The sequence below is a fragment of the Coenobita brevimanus genome, chromosome 57 (genome assembly GCF_032717465.1).
Source record: "Coenobita brevimanus isolate Jiangsu-jjx chromosome 57, ASM3271746v2, whole genome shotgun sequence".
In the NCBI taxonomy this organism is placed as follows: domain Eukaryota; kingdom Metazoa; phylum Arthropoda; class Malacostraca; order Decapoda; family Coenobitidae; genus Coenobita; species Coenobita brevimanus.
Window position 1 is genome coordinate 26,278,835 of NC_137010.1, and position 12,248 is coordinate 26,291,082.

The 12,248-nt window shown below is 42.6% G+C and overlaps 1 non-coding gene across 1 annotated transcript; it reads right to left on the reverse strand.

Annotated features, from left to right (window-relative positions):
* Positions 1 to 1,989: 1,989 nt before the first annotated feature.
* Positions 1,990 to 2,108, reverse strand: LOC145402398 (5S ribosomal RNA). Its single transcript, XR_013897753.1, has one exon. It is a non-coding gene; the product is annotated as a 5S ribosomal RNA (ribosomal RNA).
* Positions 2,109 to 12,248: the final 10,140 nt, after the last annotated feature.

Genomic DNA, 12,248 nt, shown 5'->3' on the forward strand with positions numbered 1-12,248 from the left:
CCTCCCAGGACAATCTGCACATCTGCCATATCCATTCTGTTACTATCTCTCCTCCATGCTTCAACATTTCACCACACAGTCCATCAATTCCTGGGGCTTTCTCCATTTTGACTTTCTTCATTGCTTCCACTACATCCGTCCTACTGATCTTTTCCTCTCTTCTCACCACCCTCCTTCTCCCAGCCATTCCCCAGCCACTTACACTGGCATTGCTATCATCCTGTATGTTTAACAGTTCCTTAAAGTGTTCTCTCCATCTGCTCACTTTTTCTCCCTTCTCCACTATCAATCTACCATTCTTATCTTTCACTTCCCTACTAATCTCTATATCACCCTATCTAACTCTCTCCTTACCTCCTTCCAGAACATTTTCTTACATTTCCTCCACATAACACTCAAATTTCTTCCAAATTCCATATCCATTCTCTTCCTACACTCTCCTACTAATCTTTTCACCACTCTCTTCCTCTCTGCATAAAACTCTCTCTTCCATGCATCTGCTTCCATCCACTCAGTATATGGTTTTTTTCTTTTTCGTCACAGCTTGCCTCACCACTTCATTCCACCATGCTGTTCTTTGCACCCTTTTTTGTCTTCTTACCCTACACACCACCATGCATGCTGCACAGATTTCTTCTGTGAAAATCTTGCTCACACATTCCACCTCCCCCATCTGCTCCAAATTATATTCACCCCATCGCTCCTCCACTTCTCTCCTTTATTCCGCCTTTTTTCCATCCTCTTGCAACCGTTCTACCTTCCTTGTATTGATTACTTCCCCCTTTCCTTCCCTCCTGCCTTTGACTTTCACAGTCATCAAGTGGTGGTCAGAAAGTCCACTCCCCCAACCTTTGTATGCTCTTGCATCCATAACATACCTTCTCATTCTGTCATCCACACACACACAAAATCAATCATTGCCTTCCATTCATTCAGTTCACCACCCACCCTTCACATCATTTGCCATGTATACCTGTGGATCATTTTGTTCCTAAAGAGGGTTTTGGCTATCATTAACCCCCTCCCCACACAAATATCCCCTAGACCACTGCTTTTCTCAACCACTTCTGCAGGCACACCCCACTCACCAACTACTCCATCCACCTTCACATTCCCTACTTTTCCATTCATATCTCCAATCAAAAACACTCTTTTATTCCACTCAAACTTTTCCATGCATGCTTTCACATTTGCTGAGAACTGTTTTTTCATGCTGCTTGCACGATCTTGCATTGGCACATACACACACACAAGCGCCTACGTTTGTATTACCACTGTCAATCTTACCTACACAGTCCTTGAATCAACTGATCCATACTCTCTCATATTTTCCTTTCATTTCTTGCACACAACAATACTGGTACATACTGTACATCCTCTTTTGCTCTCTCATTCTCACCTACTCCTACGCATATACCCCATCCATACTCTCACTCTCTCACACTTTCCTCTCTCCATTTAGTCTCACTTAAACCACATATGCCCACTTTTTCACCGTCAAGCACTTGGACAATCTCTCTCTTTTACCTCATCATTGGCACCCCTTACATTCCATGTCGCAGTCTGTACCACGTCCTTTGTCCGGTCCTTGGTTGTCACCTGTTGGCCCTTCCTGATCTGAGGTTTCTTGTTTGTATTTTTAGTTAGCTGGGAGGGGCACTAAACCTCCGTCAACCCACTTGTTGACACGTAGGGAACATGTGTTGGTTGGTTATGAGGTTACCACCCATGACTTATGACTTCGTATAATCTACAGTAATATATATTTTTTAATGTTTAGGTTCCAGACATGGTTTTCTGGAAAACTTTGGCATATTATTACAGTGCAGTGCCCTTTTGTAATGTTGATGTATTCTGTTGCAGTACATTTATTTCATTCATTCATTGCCAGACGCCATGTATCCCAAACAGGGTGGCCAAGGGCTTAGAGTTAATTGTTTTACAGGGAGGGGCACTAATCCTCCACCAACCCCACTTGACACGTAGGGATGCCAACAGCATCTGGTGTTCCCAGGCGGTCACCCATCCAAGTACTAACCAGACCCACCGTTGCTTAACTTCGCTGATCGGACGGGAAGCGGTGTACTCAACGTGGTATGGCCGTGATGATTTATAATGGTGTATACTCGCTGGTGAACTAAGAATTCCATACACAAATCCATCTCTGTAATTCACCTATAGGTGTTTAAATTCAAGAAGTGATTTGGGCTTATTGCTTACACAATACTGGTCAAGGGTGGATGATTGGTCATTCTTGCTACATCAATAACGGAAGTGCATTCAGCAGATGTTGCATTCAAGTGTATGGATGCAAAACCCAATTGTGATTTTATATCCATTTAAAATTGATTTAGAGGGTTGGAAGGCCTGTGTTTCCCATACTAGTATCTTTCCATCCCAAGCTTCTCGGGGTATCCATTATTGGTCATGTTTTCTGGATGATCCATGCTTAAATTCAGTCTTTCATCTTTGCTGTGACCCCAAGATAACAGATTCATAAGAATATATTAAATAGTGTACCTGGTAATAAATTTCACTTTCCTAATTAATGCATCAGAAATTGTGTCATTTTATAAGGAATTATACTTGTACAGTATTGTGCATCATCCTTATTACCAAAGTACTGTAATACAGCTAGCTACAGTGGTGAAATTAGGTAAGATGATAGCCTCATTATGGATGCCTTTCAATAGTTTTCATTTTTTGAGTGCTAATAAGTTTTCCAAGAATGTTAGTAAAATTTGGATGGATATGATATTGACTGGGTGAATAGCTACTGGCAGATCTTGATGCAGAGTCTTAGGATTATTCCCAATGATTGAAGTATAATGAAGAAATCTTGGTGACAGCACATTGTATCAGTGAGCAGGGACACAGTACAGTATAATTAGTAGTAGCTCAGCACAGTATAACTGAGGTACAGTACAGTATTGCAAAGTACTGTACTGTACTAGAGCTACTCACCTGATGTATTGCTGCCTGCTTCTTCCTTCACTTTTATCAGTCTTTTTATTTGTCTGCCCTTCCCTCATCCTATGTCTTCCATCCTTCCAGTCATTTTTATTACTCATCTTTCTGCTTCAGGTTGCTCTGCACTTAGCAACAAGTCTAATGATTTGCTAGAACCCAGGAAACCATTTACAACTCTTGGTGGTAATCATATAACCAAATAACTGGGTGACATGGAGCTTACTGTGGTACCGTACCGGTACCCCTGTTAACTGGGTGGAGGGACAGTGTGGCTTCCATCCAGGAACAAAACCTGTACACCCCATGCCTTGCTGTGATGAGCTCTGTCTTCCCCAAGGGAACATCAGTTCACTTCATGGGACAGCCCTGGAGGGGCAGTTGCTTGCTTGCAATTGATGGTTCTGCTCATCCAAACAGACTGGGATTATTCAACAGCAACAGTAGTGCAGTATAGTTGAATGATAGCCACACTGTGGATACCATTTACGGTTTTCATTTATTCCTTACTAATACACACTCTGAGTAAGAATTTTTTTTGTCAGGTGAATGGCTATGGCTCTGGTCAGAAGAATGGCTGCTAGTCTACTGTGGATCTTGATGCAGATGTGGGGGCTTATTCCGAAGATCAAAGGGTGGTGATGTTGTTGTTCCTCAGCCCCAGTCATGCCTGTCCCAGCAGACCCATCAACTGCAGGAAGGCTACTGTCCCTTTGGGGTCATCCTTACATTCCCTACACTGTTGATATTGTGTGTACATCTTAGTGTGGCATGGGGTGTGCAGTATTCCATAATGTGGGTTTATGTTGTGTTGGCTTATTCTGCAAGCAGGCACGTCATCTGTGATTCCATCTTGCCCAGATCTAAGCTGGTAACTGAGGAGGACTGGGTGATGTCCTGATCTAAGCATAGCTTGATGAACTTGATCAGTGACAGTACAATGTATCGGTGGAGAAGGACACAGTCCAGTACAAGCTTAGCTCACACTAATGAACATATGTATTGCACTTACTGAGGATTCTGTAGATTTTTGTTTGAACTGTATTCCAACTTTTTCATCTCAAACTAACTTAATCTTATGATGTACTGAACCCCAGATTAATTTGATCAATGACAGTACAGTGTATCCGTGGAGAAGGACACAGTCCAGTACAAGTAAATACAAGCTTAACTCACTGTCATGAACATATGCCCTATATTGACTGAGGATTCTTTAAATTTTTGTTTGAACTGTATTTCAACATTTTCAGCTCAAACTAACTTAATCCTGTGATATACTGAACCCCAGCCTACTTGTGTAATCCTTCAAGATTGTCAAGTAGCTTCCATTCATTACAGAGATGCAGATTTACTGTAGACCGCAAACAGAGCATGGGACAGGTGGTTGAGAAGACTACCAAGACTACATACCACATCTCAGCATCATGGCACATCACTAGCACCAGGACTGACCACTGTGGCTGAGTCATTTGCATTGCCACTTCATCTTTGTTTTTGTGAAAGGCCATTGAATGTTGTAAGTATGTTGGATTATTTAGATGTACAGTACTGTGATGAGGCACTGTTTACCACAAGGGGACGCCAAATCCCTAAACGGTGTATTTAATGTACCGTACGTGTAAAATGGCCATATGGAAGCAGTTGCTTGCCCCTGGTTTATGGATCAGCTTGGACAGACAGACTGGTTAAGCCACAACAATAGCTTTGTCCACTCATATATTATCCTGGTTCAGAAATGGACCATAGAGAATGAAAGTAATGGAGTATAAGTGGCTGGGGAATGGCTGGGAGAAGGAGGGAGGTGAGAAGACAGGAAGAAATCAGTAGGATGGAAGTTGTGGAAGCAATGAAGAAAGTCAAAAAGGGGAAGGCCCCAGGAATGAATGGAGTGTGTGATGAAATGCTGAAGCATGGGGGAGAGATAGTAGTAGAATGGATGTGGAAGATGTGTAGATTGGCCTGGGAGGAAGGTAGAGTCCTGGAGGATTGGAAGTCAGGTATAATTATTCCCTTGTACAAAGGGAAAGGGGAAAAAGCAGTGTGTGGTAATCATAGAGGCATTTGTCTTCTTAGTGTAATAGGAAAAGTATACAGTAGGATACTTATTGACAGAGTTAGGGAAATAACAGAGGAATTAGTTGGAGAAGAACAGGAGGCTTTAGGAAGGGAAGAGGTTGTGTAGATCATATATTCATTCTTAGATCTTTGGTGGAAAAGTTTCTAGAGAAGTGAAAGAAGTTGTATGCAGCTTTCTTGGATTTAGAGAAAGCATATGACAGGGTGGATAGACAAGGATTGTGGAAAGTATTAAGAATATTTGGAGTAGATGGAAAGTTGTTGAATGCTGTGAAGAGTATGGTGCTAAGGCTGCAGTGCGTGTGGATGGTGAACTGAGTGAGTTTTTCTGTTTGAAGGTTGGATTGAAACAGGGATGTGTCATGTCTCCATGGTAGTTCATTCTGTATATGGATGAGGTTATAAAAGAGATACAAGGTAGGGCAGTGGATGTTGGAGTGGCCCAAATGAGAGAGGGCAGTGTTTGGAAACTCCCTGTACTGCTGTTTGCAAATGATACTGTGTTGTTAACCCCTTAAACGCAGATCGTCTTGTTTGCGACGCTCGGCAAAAAGGACATAACGGTGGATCGTCGCATTTGCGATTCTAGTAAATTTTGAATAACCGCGGGCAAGCAGGCTCCAGCTGGTATTGTCTATCAGTACCACCACCCTTTAGCTACAACTAGCATACTTTACCTTTGTACTACTAACCTCAGTTGTTGCCAAGTATCGCGTTTATCCCCCGTCCCCCCACCACCACGGCCCGGACAGCCTGGCTGTGATACATGGCAGCTCTCTGAGCGCTCAGAACTGTAAATCTGCGCTCTCCTCTCACAAGCAGTTTATGCTAATAGGAAACGCTTGTTTCCCCAGTTGTAACACTAGCTTTTTTTCTCACGGTTTGCCCCTGTTTAGCGTCAGTTTACTGCAGGCTTTCAAAGTGACATTATGGCGAGTTCTAGCTCTTCCCAGTCAGTGCAAGCGGCCGACAGGAACGAGAATAAAGTGGCGGGCGTAAGGCAGAATAAAAAGCGTGCCATGGTGATCTTTTGGGAAGTAATATGATTGAAAATAATGTAGTATACATGTTTTTAGCTGTGAAAATGGAAATGTTTGTTGAGTGACGGGAAGACCGCCGCCACGGTGCATGTTGGCCGTACGCTCCGTTGATTTTAGCCTTATTTTCAGTGCTTATTGTACAAATACGGATTCCAAACTACCTTTACGTTGTAGTATAAAGTTTACTGTGACAAAATGAGGCTGTGGTAGAGGGGAAACCAGGTTGCTGGAGGTGTGAAAGTGAAGATTTGGTTACCCAACTTTGCAAGTCTCCACAAGTCCTTGGGTAGTCCACGAAGGCTCAACACCTGTCTCTGGAGAAAGCTGAATGTAAGTACTATCTGCCATACCAAGTATAATGTTCTAGGGTTAATCTCTGATTTTTGGATAATATTTTCCTACAGGTACTCAGACCGCGATAATGTCTCTGGAGAAAGGTGAATGTAAGTACTATCTGCCATACCAAGTATAATGTTCTAGGGTTAATCTCTGATTTTTGGATAATATTTTCCTACAGGTACTCAGACCGCGATACAACCCCGCCACTCGGGGGGGATCGACTGTTCACGGCCGCGTTTAAGGGGTTAAGTGAAAACAAATGGGAGCTGCAAGACTTGGTGGATGAGTTTGGGAGAGTATGTAAGAAACGGAATCTAAAGGTGAATGTAGGGAAGAATAAAGTTATTGTTTTTGAGAGAGGTGAAGTCAGTGAATGTATGAATGACAGTGAGGTTGGATGAGGAGGAAATAGAATATGTGAGTACGTTTAAGTACTTGAGTAGTGTGATGAGTAAGGATGGAAGTTTGGAGAGTGAAGTGCTTGAAAGGGTACAACAAGGAAGAAAAGTTGCTGGTTCCTTGAGGGCGATGTTAAGAAACTGGAAAGTGAGCATGGAAGTGAAAAAGCTACTACATGACAGTATTGTGATACCAACTCTAACTTATGGAAGTGAAGCTTGGACGTTGTTGGAGGGACAGAAGTCAAGAGTGAGAGCAGTGGAAATGAGTTATTTGAGAGGAGCATGTGGAGTCACATGGAGAGACAGACTGGCAAATGAGGAAGTGAAGGAGTGTTGTGGTGTGGATGTGGATTGATAGGAAGCATTAGGAGAAATGCAATGAGGTGGTTTGGCCATGTGGAGAGGATGGAGAGTGAGAGACTGATGAGGAGAGTGTATGTGAGTGAGGTGGAGGGGGAGAGAGGGAAGGAAAGGCCAAGGATGATATGGAGGGATGGAGTGAAGAGGAATATGAGAGAAGGGGGTGTGAATTGGGAGCAGGGCAATGAAATGGCGGGGGACAAGGTGACATGGAGGCGATTTGTTTGTGGCCACCCCGTATGGGATTAAGGCAGTAGACAGATAGATAGATAGAAATGGACAAATATTGATATGCTGTTAACTGGGACTATTTCAGACACTTTTGGCTGTTTAAAAGTTTATTATTACAGAGATCATCTAGAAATGAACATAAGATCAGTATTTTTTCCTTAGACCTAGTTGTATGACAATAAGATTTTGGCAGCTGTTTAAAAGCAGCACTTTTGAAGATTATTGGTCCAGGTCTGTTGCAAACACTCACATTTTTTTTTATTAGGTTTCCATGTCAGAGTGTGGTGAGCTTGTGTATATCCTCAGTTGATTAGAGTGGTTATGACAATGTATGAGTGTACTAGCACCCAGGTGAGAGTAAACAGAGGTTTGAGTAATGAGTTTTCTGTGAATGTTGGTGTGCATCAGGTGTCATTTTTAAGCTCTGTTGTTTATCATGGTGCTTGAAGCTGTCTCACATGACTTCAGAACTGGACCCCCATGGAAGATGTTGTATGCTGATGACTTGATGTTGATCATGGAGAATGAAAAGGTAGTGGAAGAAAAATGTAGGAAGTGGAGAGATGGAATAGGGGCACAAGGGTTTGAGTGTATGGTTAATGCAGATAAAGCAAGAATGATGATATCTAGGGCAGGTAGAAGTACTGTCAGAGCAAGAGTATGGCCATACACAGTTTGCCATGAGGGTATGGGAAATACTATAACTCCATTTTGTGAATTATACGAGGAGGTGAAGCTATGAAATGTTACGGTATTTGTGGCATCAGAGTAGGGTGAGACAGACTGTGGCGTTGGATGGAGACTAGATTGGGCGTTTAGATGAACAAACTCTTGATTTGAGTGGAGGATGGGCTAAGATATGTTGTTTGGAATGCTGATTGTGAGATAGGGTTTTAATTTAGTGATTCATTGAAAATAATTGTAGACACCACAGTGTTTACTAAAAAGGACTATTAGGTTGAATACATATGAACTGGGTGGTGCTAGAAGTCAGACTGGGTGTTTTCTACTCAACAGTACAAATAAAAAGGTATAAAAAATGTGAGTGTAATTGGTGGGGAGGAATGTATCTAAACATAGCCAAGATTAGAACTGTGGACGATAGACATTTAAGAGCATCAGCCATTGGGATTTGATGTAGTTTTTCACTCCTTTTGATACTAGGAGATATAATTAGATTAATGATATAGTTTTGACCAGAGTGGTATATTGGAAAATACGATGCTAATACCCTGTAGAAAGTCTGGGCTCAGTAAAAGAATTTTGCACTAGCATGAATGAATTAGAAAAAATTGTTAGCATAGATTAAAGGGGTTGATGGAATCTTTATGTTTTCAGTCATATGGCTGACTGTTGAGCAGAATAAGACCATCCAGTGGTACTGAGAACAAAATATGAAAGACATTGAAAATGAAAGTATTAAGTTCACACAAAATTATGAAATTCAAATCCAGTAGAGTGCCATATAATGAAACTCAAGAGATAGGGAACTAGAGTATAATGCTAGAAATACATATCCTTATACAGTAGTATGCTGTAAACAGTCCTGGTCAGTTTAATGAAATATTTTGTACAGTACATACAGTGTAGCTGCTGCTACATCCTGGACTGTATTTGAAAATAATGAATACTGGAAATCATGTTTTTTTTGCATGTACAGTATTGTCAGGGAGATGACAATAGCTATGCTTATTAGTGACCACAAGTAATACTGGCTGTGATGAATTCATTCATTCATTCATCTGTAAAGGCTCCAACATACTTGCATGCATTGTCCCTGTCAGTAGTAGTAGTACTAGTAGTAGTTGTTCCCTAGGCAGTCTGACTGAACAGCCCCGAGTCCCTTAGGAAGGCCGTGGCCGAGACCGGGCTTTCCCACAGAGCTCTCAAAGAGTGTATGTTGTGTTGTTGGCGTAGGTGATTGTGTGCATTGCAGTCTTCCATAATGTGCTTAATAGTATGGGTTGCTGTGTTGCATCCTGGACAGGCATCAGCGACGGAGTCATCCAGCCTCTTCTGGTAGCTTAAGAGGGCTGGATGGTGCCCACATCTCAGCCTGGCCAGGTGGACCCTGTCCTCTCGAGGAAGATAGGATTCAGAAGGGTGGATGTCAGGAGGCCGTGCATGCAGCTGTGTGTTGTCTTTAAGTGACTGAATGGAGCAGCGAGTGATCTGAGTGTGGATATGCTTCTGGAAGCTGGTCTGAGGTGGGCGAGGGGGGAGAGATGACAGTATTTGTGTATGGTATCGTGTGCTGGGTGTTGTTTTGATGTTCCTTGGTGTGGGTGGATGTGCTGCCATGTACTGTAGTGGATGTTGTGGGTTTGTGGAGGCTGCAGCAAGAAACTGGGTGCCTCTCATGTCTAGGTGATCCTTGACTTTGAGGACTTTGGTTTCTTGATGTAGGTGGTCTGTGGGTGTAGTAGCTGTGCAGCCTGTGACTATTTTTAGGGCCTTGTTTTGTATGGTCTGTAGAGTGTTGTAGTGTGTTTTGGTCAGGTTAGAAGCCCAGGCAGGGCTTGCATAATTCATCACTGAACGTATGTATTGTTTGTATACTGTGGTGGTGGTTTCTTTGTTGTGTCCGAATGTTGGATGGGCAAGTGACCTCAAAGCATTGAGTCTTGGTGTTATTTTATTTTTAATGTTTGTGATGTGTTGTTTAAATGACATTGATGTATTGTATGTTACACCAAGGATTTTTTTTGGGGGGGGAGTAGGGGAGTGTTGTTTATGGTGAGGTGTGGGATGTGACTGTGTTCTGCTGTCCAGTTTGTGAGAAGAGTCACTGTAGATTTGGCTGGGGCAATTTTGAGCCTGTTTGTGGTGAACCATTCGTGTAGTGTGTTGAGATAAGGTTAAATGATGTGTGCAGCTGTGTTTGCATTTTGGTGTGTACATGTAAGTGTTATATCATCTGCATAGGAAGCTATGTGTATCTGTGGTGTGTGGGGTGTGGGTATGTCGTGCATGTATAGATTAAAGAGTGTAGGGGACAAAACAGATCCTTGGGGGACGCCGTTTGTGAAGTTTCTGATGTTAGAAGACTGACCGGCAAATGTTACGTGTGCACATCTGCCTGCTAAGTAGTTTGCCAGCCATCTTTTTGTGTTATTGTGCATGTTTGTGTTGAGTATTTTGTTTGTGAGTTTTTTTTTTTTTTTTTTTTTTTTTTTATGTGAAGAAGAAACCAAAGGCCATAAGCCTGCAAAACTGTTCCTTCCAAGAGAAAAACAAAATACAAGAGAGAGCCAAATTCAAGATCCATTCATTTTGAGATGCCTGGACACACTGCGTTTGAAAGACTGGAGATCATAAGAAGCAGGAAATACAGACAGAGGGAGACAGTTCCAGAGTTGACCTGTTGCATAAATGAAGGACTGGGAGTAACGGTTAACTCTTGCATTAGAGAGTTGGACAGAAAAGGGGTGAGAGTTTGCTGCTAGACGGGTGCTATGCACCTGTCGTAGAAGTGGAGGAATGCATGCGGACAGTTCAAAGGAACAGTGACCATTGAAGTAGCGATAGAAAAGAGATAAAGATGCAACATTGCGGCGAAGAGACAGAGGTTGAAGGGAGTCAGTAAGAGGGGGAGAGTTAATGAGACAAAAAGCCTTTGACTCCACCCTATTGAGAAGAGCTGTATGTGGGGAGCCTCCCCACACATGAGAGTTGTACTCCACACAGGGGCGGATAAAACCCCTGTATAGAGTCAACAATTGTGCAAGGGCAAAGAAGGAACGGAGTCGGCTTAACACACCCAATCGCTTGGAAGCAGATTTTACAAGAGATGTAATATGATCTTCCCAAGACAAGTCCCGAGCAAATGAAACCCCAAGCATGTTCAAGGATGATGCAGGATTAAGTTGAGTATTATTAAACATAAGTGGGTATACCTGTGGAAGATTTTGTCGGGTTGATAGGTGCAAAAACTGAGTCTTTGATGCATTAAAAACAACCAGATTATTTTTACCCCAGTCAGAGATACGAGCCAAGTCAGACATTAGGTGTGCCATAGCCTCATCCCTTGCCTGTTGAAGTAACTGCCGAGATGGACGTTGTGGGAATCGAATGGAGAGGTGAAGGGTGGAGTCATCAGCGTATGAGTGGATAGGGTTAGATGTACAGCTTAGAAGGTCATTGATGAATAAAAGGAAGAGAGTTGGTGATAGGACAGAGCCCTGAGGAACACCACTGTTAATAGATCTAGGAGAAGAATGATAGCCGTCTACAACAGCGGCTATAGAACGACCAGAAAGGAAGCTAGAGATGAAGGCACAGAAAGAAGGATAGAAACCGTAAGAGGGCAGTTTGGAAATTAAAGATTTATCCCAGACTTGATCGAAAGCCTTTGAGATGTCAAGTGCAATGGCAAAGCTTTCACCAAAGTCCCGAAAGGAGGATGACCAGGAGTCTGAAAGGTAGGTGAGAAGGTCGCCTGTGGAGCATCCCTGACGGAACCCATACTGACGATCAGAAAGAAGGTTGTGATAGGAAAGATGCTTTAAAATTTTGCTATTAAGAATAGACTCAAAAACTTTTGAGATACAGGATGTTAATGCAATTGGGCGATAGTTAGTGGGTTGGGAATGGTCACCCTTCTTTGGGACTGCTGAATGAGAGCAAACTTCCAGCAAGAAGGAAAGGTACAAGTTGACAGACAAAGGCGAAAGAGTTTGCCTAGACAGGGTGTAAGGACAGAAGCACAGTTCTTGAGGACAACAGGAGGGGGATGGCATCAAAAGCTTTGCTAATGTCTAGTGTGACTAGTAGTGTTCTGTGTGGTGGCCTAGCTGAATTCATGCCATCGAAAATTCTCTGTGTAAGGTCTGTA